Source organism: Mauremys reevesii, linkage group 4 (assembly GCF_016161935.1).
Source record: "Mauremys reevesii isolate NIE-2019 linkage group 4, ASM1616193v1, whole genome shotgun sequence".
Lineage (NCBI taxonomy): Eukaryota > Metazoa > Chordata > Testudines > Geoemydidae > Mauremys > Mauremys reevesii.
The window spans coordinates 21,397,203-21,407,316 of record NC_052626.1 but is presented as its reverse complement, the minus strand read 5'-3'; the positions used below and the strand labels follow the sequence as shown (position 1 = coordinate 21,407,316).

General features: G+C 44.8%; 1 long non-coding RNA gene across 1 annotated transcript; it reads left to right on the top strand.

Moving 5' to 3' along the window:
• Positions 1-3,772: 3,772 nt before the first annotated feature.
• On the top strand, positions 3,773-9,814 carry LOC120402790. Its single transcript, XR_005597287.1, has 3 exons — positions 3,773-4,067; positions 5,799-5,877; positions 9,539-9,814. It is a non-coding gene; the product is annotated as an uncharacterized LOC120402790 (long non-coding RNA).
• Positions 9,815-10,114: the final 300 nt, after the last annotated feature.

The window sequence follows — 10,114 nt, the reverse complement described above, 5'->3', positions numbered from 1 at the left end:
CTAATGTACATCAAATTGGGTATTTCCTGTCGTTGTGCAGGAATCAATTACAGCAGCACGTCTTGTAACTGGCTTGTCACTGTAACTGATCCAAGTCTAGTCACAGAGATGCTTTATTTGCTAGGCATGTAGCGTGTACGGGGTACAGAAAGCAGTCCGCTCGCCTGAATTTACCATGGAGTCAGTTGTTACATTTTAAGTTCTTTAAAAAAAATGTTGGCAGACTACAAACTCGTCATACAGAACTATTCTGAAAACAAGATCTGGTTGCCAGATAGAATAAAGCTGTGTATGGTGACCGGATGTCTGCCACCCTTAGCAAAGCATTGCAGCCAAGTCAACAGTCCAGCAGAGGAACCTGGTTTTTTTAAAGTGTGTCTAGCTAATAATAATACCACTTTAATTAGCAGTGTCTGTACTTCTTAATTTCTCCTTTGAATGGTTAGGATCATAGAAGTTAGCAATGAGAAGACTAGTTCAGTCTTCTCTGAAGAGGATGTGAGGGAGATTCCTGCACCTGAACCATTCTTTTTAGGTGACAGATCTGAGGCATTGTCCCAGATTGAGGTGTTCTTAGAGGAGGTTTTGGAACAAATTGATAAAGTAAACAGTAATAAACCACAGGGCCAGATGGCATTCACCCAGGAGTTCTGAAGGAACTCATATATGAAATTGCAGAACTATTAACTGTGGTTTGTAACCTACCGCTTAAATCGGCCACTGTACCAGATGACTAATGGATAGTTAATGAAATGCTGATTTTTAAAAAAAGGGCTCCTGAAGCAACCTTGGTAATTACAGGCCAGTAAGCCTGAATTCAGTACCGGGCAAATGGGTTGAAACTATAGTAAAAAATTATTAGACACATAGATGTATGCAATATGTTGGGGAAGAGTCAACACAGTTTTTGTAATAGGATATCATGCTTCACCGATCTACTAGAATTTTTTACAAGTATAAAAGGGAGCATCTCAGTTCAGTCTGGACTGACTGCCTGGGAGGAAAGACGTCTGTTGCAGGCTTCCGTCTTGGAGCAGCAGCAGCCCCCGAATACAGAAGTCAGAGGTGCCAAGACTCTGGCAGATGCCCTGATGCCTGGGGACTCCACAAGGATTTTGGAGCCATCAGGACCAGCCCAGGCAGAGGATCCCAGGAACCCCAAAGTCACCCAGACTATGGATGCAGGAGTCACGGTAGGAAGTAGCCCGGGGAGGGACTAGCCATAGTCCCAAGCATAGTCGGCATGTTGCAGTTGGATCCTTGCTGACTCGGTGGTAGCGAGTGAGTTTGCCACCAGGGCCCTGGCTGGGACCCGGCTGAGCAGGGTGGGCCTGAGTCCCTTTATGCCAGCCACCTTCTCCTCCCACCCCCCATGGGGGGGTGGACCTCCCCTGGTCAGGCCATCAGGCCACACCGTACTGCTAAACAGGATATCTCTATTGACTGTGGCCTCTAGGCCTTACAGCCTTGCAGAATAGGATCACTCTTTTGACTTTAGCCCTTAGGCCTCACTACCTGGAGCCAGAGGGTGGCTTGGAGGATGGGGTGCACTCACCCCGCACTGGACGGGGTCCCCCCACCCCATCACAACCTCTGTCATATCCCCTATTAGTCATCTCTTTTCCAAGCTGAAAAGTCCAAGTCTTTTTAATCTCTCCTCATATGAAATCTGTTCCAAAGCGCTAATCATTTTTGTTGCCCTTCTCTGTACCTTTTCCAGTCCTAGCCAACCAGAACGGCACACAGTGTTCAAGGTGTGGGCATACCATGGATTTGTATAGTGGCATTATGATATTTTCCGTCTTATATATCCTTTTCCTAATGGTTCCCAACATTCTGTTCGCTTTTTTGAGGGCTGCTGTACATTGAGCAGATATTTCCAGAGAACTATCCAAAATTTCGCCAAGATCTCTTTCTTGAGTGGTAACACCTAATTTAGACCCCATCATTGTATATGTATAGTTGGGATTATGTTTTCCAATGTGTGTTACTTTACATTTATCAACATTTAATTTCATCTGCCATTTTGTTGCACAGTCACCCGGTTTAGTGAGATCCCTTTGTAACTCTTCACAGTCAACTTTGGACTTCACTATCTCAAGTAATTTTGTATCACCTGCAAACTTTGCCACGTCACTGATCTCCTCCTTTTCCAGATCATTTAGGAATATGTTGAACATTACTGGTCCCAGTACAGATCCTTGTGGGACCCCACTGTTTACCTCTCTCCACTGTGAAAACTGACCCTTTGTTTCCTATCTTTAACCGGTCACTGAGCTATGAAAGGATCTTCCCTATTATTCCATGACTGCCTGCTTTGCTTAAGAGCCTTGGGTGAGGGACCTTGTCAAAGGCTTTCTGGAAGTCCAATTACCCTATATCCTCTGGACCACCCTTGTCCACATGTTTGTTGTGCATGCCCAGTAGGGACATGGGGGCATGGCTTTCTCAGCCCACAATGAGGAATTAACCCTTTCCTGTCTAGTTTGGGGTGAGTGCATCCCATCACAGAGGTCTGTAAAATCATGAATGGTATGGAGAAAGTGACTAAGGAAGTGTTATGTATTTCTTCACATAACACAAGAACCAGAGTTCGTGCAATGAAATTAATAGGCAGCAGTTTAAAACAAACATAAAGAAGTACTTCTTCACACAATGCACAATCCAGAGGATGTTGTGAAGGTCAAAACTATACAGATGCCCCCCCCCGCCCCCTCCCGGGTTATGCAAATCTGCACTTATGGAAAAAGTTCCGTAAGCTAGAAATAAGAGGTGGGTTTTTTTGTTTTTTTGGGTGGGTTTTTTGCGTAATGGTCGGGTATATGTTTCCAACTTATGCAAAATTTGAGTTATGCAAGGCGTTCCAGAACGGAACGCTTGCGTAAGTTGGGGAGCATCTGTAACAGGGTTCAAAAAAGAACTAGACAAGTTCATGGAGGATAGGTTCATCAATGGCTATTAGCCAGGTTAGTCAGGGATGGAATATCATGCTCTGTGTGTCCCGAGCCTCTGTTTGCTGGAGGCTGGCAGTGGATGGCAGGGGATGGATCACTTGATGATTGCTTGTTCTGTTTGTTCCCTCTGAAGCACCTTACATTGGCCTCTGTCAGAAGATAGGATAATGGACTAGATGGACCATTGGTCTGACCCAGTATGGCCATTTTTCTGTTCAGTAAGATCAAGGCCACCGCCTGTAAGGACAATAGATACAGTATTCCCTGGTGGAAAACATTAGCAGATGTTAAATTAATATTATACTTGAGCTTAGACAGTGCAGTCCAACAACCCTGAATTTGCACTGATAATATACTTCAACTGATCTAACACTATATCCCTTGCTAGCTCCCTGAGGCCAGGTGTACATGTAGTTCTGTCAGCCAGGCATGTGATGAGGTGTGATTTGTGACCAACATAACTGTGCTGGTAAAAGCCCTAGTGTAGTCACATTTATGCTAGCAGAACTGTGCTTTTGCTGGTATTGTTTGTTTTGCTGAGGGAAGAATGAAATAAGCTATACTGGCTGGGGCAGCGAGTTATATGGGCCCAGGGTGCCTGTGCTCCGGCAATATTCAGGGCCCGGGGGCCTGGCTCCACCAATGTTTGGGGCTGGGTCTCTCCCCCAACCTTGCCTACCACCCCCGCGTGCCTCCCCCGAGCGTCCCTGCCTGCCCTGGGCAGCGGGCGGCTGCCCCCTGCAGCTCTGCGCTGTGCTCTGCTCTGCCAGCTCCTGGCATCAACTGCCGCCTCAGGGTCGTAGTGCCCCCCCCAACCACTAGTGCCAGGGCAGGCTGCCCCTGCCCCTGCCCTTCCACCTCGGACATCCAGATCCTTCCCTTTTCCGGCGGACCTGTCACCAGCATAGGGCCCCCCGCCACCTGCAGTTACCTCTCCTGCCCCACACAGGGCAAGGGGCAGCCCCATCCCCCACCCCCAGTGAGGGGCAGCAGCAGGGGAGGAGGCACACACGTGATGGCAACCCCTCCCCCGGCACCCACCACAGGGGAGGTGAGGGGGCTTCCTGGACCTGAGAGGGGCCCTAGAAGCATGTCTAGTGACAGTGGTGCGAGGTGAGTGTGCTGCCGGAGGGGAGAGGGGGTGTCCCTTCCCCCCAGAGCTCACTGCTATCAGCAGGCAGCCTGCCTGCACCCCAAACTCCTCATCCTCAGCCCCGCCACACCCCAGAGCCCGCACCTCCAGCCTCAGCCCTCATCCCCCCAACCCTCTGCTCCAACCCTGAGCCCCCTCCTGCACTGTGAACGCCTCATCACCGGCCCCACCCCGCAGCCCTCATCCCCGCACCCCAACCCTCTACCTGAGCCCCTCCTACACTCCGAGCCCCTCATCACGAGCCCCACCCCAGAGCCCTCACATTTTTACATTATTTAAAAAAATCTATATCCGCTTACAAGGCCGGGGGGGGAGGGGGATTGGATCCATTCTGAGCACCACCAAAAATTGTACAAACCTGCCTCCCCTGATACTGGCCGAAGTGCAGTTTTGCCAGACAGTATAAACTGTGTCCACGCTAGGAGTGCTTTGCCAATATAGCATACCTGTATAGCTATACTGGCAAAACATTCCTAGTATAGATCTGACCACAGCCTCAAACCTTTCTAACCCTCCCAGCAGCGTGTCATCAGGTTGTGTAACGTGTCCAAGGGTAACACAACTGCTATTTTTAGGACTGATGCTGTATCATTAAGTAAATCTCAGGGCAGGTTAAAGATTTTTAAACCCATTTCCTGGTCATGCAGTACTGACGACTGATTCTGAAGCTGCGGGATTTGAAAGCAGCCACATGTTACTGTAGGACTGGAGGAGAATTAGTAAAATTTGCTGCAGAATTCTCACATCCTTGCAGCAGAGATAGGTCCTGCTTTCCAGGGGCCTCTGATTCAGCTGTTTCTCCTATAGATCTAGATTGCCATCAGGACATGTTGATTAGAATATTATGGAATACAGAGCTGTTTTCCTAGAAGCTGCTGTTCAGGGTGATTTTTCTAAAAGCTGTTGTTTAATGAAATCAATACACAATATTAGTATATGTTACATTGTTTGTAGGCTTTCAGCCATGCCAAGAATTGTGGCAACATTATTTAGCCTGCCACCACATATGTTGTTGATGCTATTTGTGCAAAATATCATAATCCTGCTAAACCATAGCAACAAACGTGGATGTGCTAAGAAGGAATCAGATCCTGTCTGTGGGACTTAGCTTAATGTCAGCAGAAAGATGGCTCCACACATTCTGTTTTTACCTATACTGTGTAATTTATTTGCATGCAAGGATAACTACAGCACAACCTCCCCCCCCAGGCAACAGCTTGTAACACAGTATGCTAAAATGAAATTCAAAGTGTAAGTCTGCAGAAGCAATGAAAGCAGAGCTCAGGCTGGGTCCAGTCAACCTTCACTCACCGCTTGTGCCAAAATATTCAAGTAGATATTTTTCTACTGTAAGAATTCCCCCCCAACCTCCCCTTTTTAATCCCCTCTGTGTTAATATAACAGTATTTACAACGTGAATAAATAAATAATGTTGCTGTTGAATCCCTAACATTTGCATGGTTTTACTTTTTGTGATTTTTTTTTTTTAACCTGTGTACCCTTGACATTACATTGACACAGATTTTGGTATTTCATCACCTTTTAACAAAAATTAAAAGGAAAAAAAAGAGAGAACAATTGGGCTTTGGTTAATAATGTTATTGATTAAATGGTCCCAATTAATCAATGATGTTCCCAGCTCATTAAAATGAATAGGTTGGTGAAGGAGGCGTGGGTTCCTTTCTTTGCAGCTGTTTTTTTGGCTGGAGACTGCTTTCTGCAGGGCTACAGGGATAAGACAGCAGCATGCTGGTCACTATTATATAAACTGTAAGTTTTGCAATAAGAAAAAAATGTTATTTTTAAAATGAGAGCTTGATATTTTCAGGCTGCAGCAAATATTGTGATGAGTGATGATGATGATTTAATATTTGTATTACAGTAGCAGTTTGGGGCCCTGGTCTCATCAGTTGGGGCTTCTTTGGATTTGTTTATGCTAGATTTGATCTTGTCTTCACTAGGAAAAAAAGGTGCGCTCTTAACCCAAATTAGCTAACTCCAGGAGGAACCCTGGCAAAGACAATGCAGTTTGTAGCTCTCACGTGAGTTAGTAGGCCAAGTTATAGACTATAGGGGAGCACAGGGTTTACCCTGACCTGCTAACTCACATGAAAACTATGAACTGCTTTGTGTTCATTAGGATTTTACCTTGTGTTAATTCAAGTTAAGAATGCACCTTTTATCCAAGTGAAGATGCACCCTGAAGGAGGTGGGGGAAGCTTCAGCAGAGTTAAGGTATCTTCATTGAGATAATTGATTGAAAAAGCCACTACTTTTTTCCCCTATATAGACAGAGTTCAGGGGTTAACGTCGAGCATTTACATCCTCCTGAAACAGAAATTTGTGGGTTATCGAGATTAGTACATACAAACTGGTTAGTCTCCATGAGTTGACTGCCAAATATCTCTAGTTAAAAGTCTTGTGTTAGACATACCCATATATAGGGTACATATATATGCACATGCTGTGTATTGTAGGTACATAGGCAGCCCCTGTCCTGAATGCAAGACAGACAAAGGTTGGAATCAAGGAAGTGATATTACCCCATACAGGGAGCGGAAGCACAGAGAGACTAAGGCACAGATTTTTAAAGGTATTTAACCATTGCTCTGCTCAGCATTGCAAGGCCTAAATGACTGAGATGGCGAAGTCCCATTTTGGAAATTGATGTAGCCAGCTAAGTCACTTAAAACACCTCTGTCTTTAATAATAATAAAAGACTGTTAGTGAGACCTTAGAGAAAAAAAACTCTATTTTTCTCCAGTATGTTTATAGTTTGTTTGACAGCACTTTGTGTGTTATCACATTCATTGCTACCTTATGTACAGTCAATTATTCAGTTGCCCTGTTTTGTGTGGGTCTTGTACAGCTCAAAAGGGAATTTTTTTAACAAAAAGAAAGTATTAGAAAGCCACAAGAACTGGTAGCTGTGGAAAGGGGCAGGCGTAGTACAGGAGATTACTTTGCACTAATTTTCTGAAGTTGCCTGGTTTTCAAACTGATGCTGTCCCATTACATTCCCTATCTAAAAATGTTTACAAATAAAGGGAAACAAAAGCAATGTGTGGATTTTCATGTCCAAACACTGCAGCCTTGCTCAGATCATGCAAATGTATCCTGTATGCTTATTAGTTTTCCTGCTACAAAATCTCTTGCAAAATGATAGAAATTTCCCCCTTTTTTTGTTTAAATAGATTTTGTGGTGTTAGATTAACATCTGTCCATAAAGCACATTTTCCCTTTTGTTTCATACTACAAAATAGTCACTTTCAAAAACTTGGCATAGACCAGAGTCCTATTTATTTTAATAGGATTTTTCATGATGCAAATAATGTGCAAAGCCCATACATCCGTTCAGTTCTATGGATCTAAAGGGCACCTTTAGAGCTGCAGAGTTAGCTCCTTTAGATAATTATGTAGGTGCTAGTGAGTATCACTTTGAAATTCAAACAATAAACTGGGAGGGAAAACTTGAATCATCTTTGTTTTCACACATTTTGGAATGTCCACAGAAAACTCAAAGTGGTACTGCAGAAAGAAGTGATGTGTGTATGCATATAGCTCTTATGATAACCCTTTCAGTTCACTTCAGTGGACCCTGCTATTTCCTTTGCAAACACTGTGGTGAGAATAGGATGTGATTCTTGTGATGCTGCTGGACTGCTTCTACTTATGTGTTGAGGGAAATGCACATGCATTCAGTGAGATTATGGAAATTCAGGGTGGAATTATCCTGTGGCTGTTGATAGTAATTAGGTCCGACAGCTAGTGATCATCTGGACCAGACTGTATTTACATGAACACCCCCACTCTACCTAGGTATCCAGCAGACAGAGCTGAGTTCAGATCCCAGTGGCAGCAGAGGGAGGGAGATGGTGGAGAAAGTGGTTTCTACCTGGTGGTGTGGGCTCCGCCTAAGTCATAGGTGCTATTTGATCTGCCCCTCTCCCCTTTTTAAAGATAGAGCTGATTAGGCTCCATGGAGAGTCTTCTGTTTTGTTAAGTGATCCCTGGAGCTGAAATGACTGATAATCAGGTCTAAGTGCTTAGACCTGCTGCAGGACAGTGTTTGGATGGAAGAGACTGCCCTGCCTGCACTAGCAGTGAGGTTCCCCCACGGAGAGCTGAAATTATAACAGGTGGAACATCAAGAGACTAACTTACAGAGGTCATGGTAGAGAGGTGGGTGGCAGCAGAAGGTGATGCCTCCAGGTGGGAGGTGAACTCACCTACTTATCACCTCTGAACTCTGGACATTTGTTTGTTGGACTTTCAGACAGCAAGGTGAGAAACAGAGGCAAAGAACACTGCCCAATGCAGATGGATTTGAATCATGGTTGATTAAAGATGAGGAGTTTCTTTCAATATCCTGTCTCCTTCCCTTTCCTGTAAGGAATAGTTGCTCCTAGCTGAATAATTTAGCATTGTCTCCACTGCTAGGGTGTTGCAGTACTAGCTTCTACTCCAGGAAGTGGATTTAACACAAAGCTTAGTTTTAAAGAGGGGCAACTGGAAACATGCTGAGGAGAGCTGGCACAAACTTTTCACGTTGCTTTAGTGGAACAGTTAATTAAACATTTTTGCTATTTTTTGACCAGCTCACAGAGTGGTGAATTTTGGGGAAATTCTGAAAACGTTTCTGCATTTTTAACAGCTCTAATTTAGAGCAAAAATCACTGGCAGCGGGAGGGTTTAAACTGACTAGAAGAATGGCAGAGCTCCCTGGCATGAGAGCTGCCTATGGGGCCTAGTCTGCCTGGGCAGCAAGCAGCTGCAGTTCCTGCTAATTTTTTTTTATTATTAAAATCAATCCAGCAAACAAACAAGAATTCCAATGCACTCCAAATATCCAATTTAATTTTTTTTTTTTAAAAAAAATCCTCCTAAAAGGACAAGGTTATAAAATATTGGCCTAACGGATTATGCACCTGCATTTTGGGGGTGGGGAAGGATGGGTGGGTGGATGGTTAAGTGGTTGGCACAGTGTCAGAGATAGGCAGTGCTGGCATCAAGGAGGGGATACACACACCAGGTTGAATGTTACGCTGGTCTGATGGTTCAGTGCTGTCTCTCACTGGTGAATGTCCATCGGTGTGCTGGTGAAATGTAAGGCTGCCCCTCCATCCCTAGCCTAAATCTGAGGCAGGGGAGCACTGAAAAGCCAGCTGCCATGGGGGATAATTTCCTGCTGTGGTGCAATGGGCTTTTTGGTAGGGCAGAGGGGGGAGAGTAGTTGAGTTTACACCTTTCTGTGCCAGTTTTGGAGATTTTGACCCTTCGTGTAATAATTATACTAGTATGATGACAGCACACAGCATAAGGATCACCTGTGCAATCAGGCTTTTAATTAATTAACCAACCTTTGCTATAAGGGGGTTTGTATATGATTATGAGTCACCCATTTGGGTAACTGATATTTGTTTATTTTTAGGCAGACTGTGAGGCACCCAGACACCCGGGCAATGGGTCCCAGATAAACACTTTAAATACATGAAATATACTGATGATTCGGACTTCACACTTGAGAGGACTGTCTGCATTATCCACTCCCGATAACTCTCTTTGTAGATGATGAAGTCATACTCATCCCATGAAGATAAATTCCACATCCTAAGTATAGTTATGATGCATTCCTGAAATATATATAAGGCATTATTTTTGGACTGCCAATTGGGCTCCGCTCCATATGTACTTCTGCAGCACTCTACTGGCCTCATAGTCATTGAAGGAAAAAAGTGTGGTTTTTAACAATGTAAGTGTTTAAATACACTTGAAATTAAAACTCATTTAGAAAATATTAATGTATGTGTTTCCATGGCTTTGTCCTGTGGGTTCAGGATGGCAGCACCACTCAGTCCATGAAAAGCAGGGGCGACTCTAGGTATTTTGCTGCCCCCAGCACGGCAGGCAGGCTGCCTTTGGCAGCTTGCCTGTGGGAGGTCCCCGGTCCTGCGGATTCGGCAGCACGCCTGCTGGAGGTCCGCCGAAGCTGCGGGACCAGCGGACC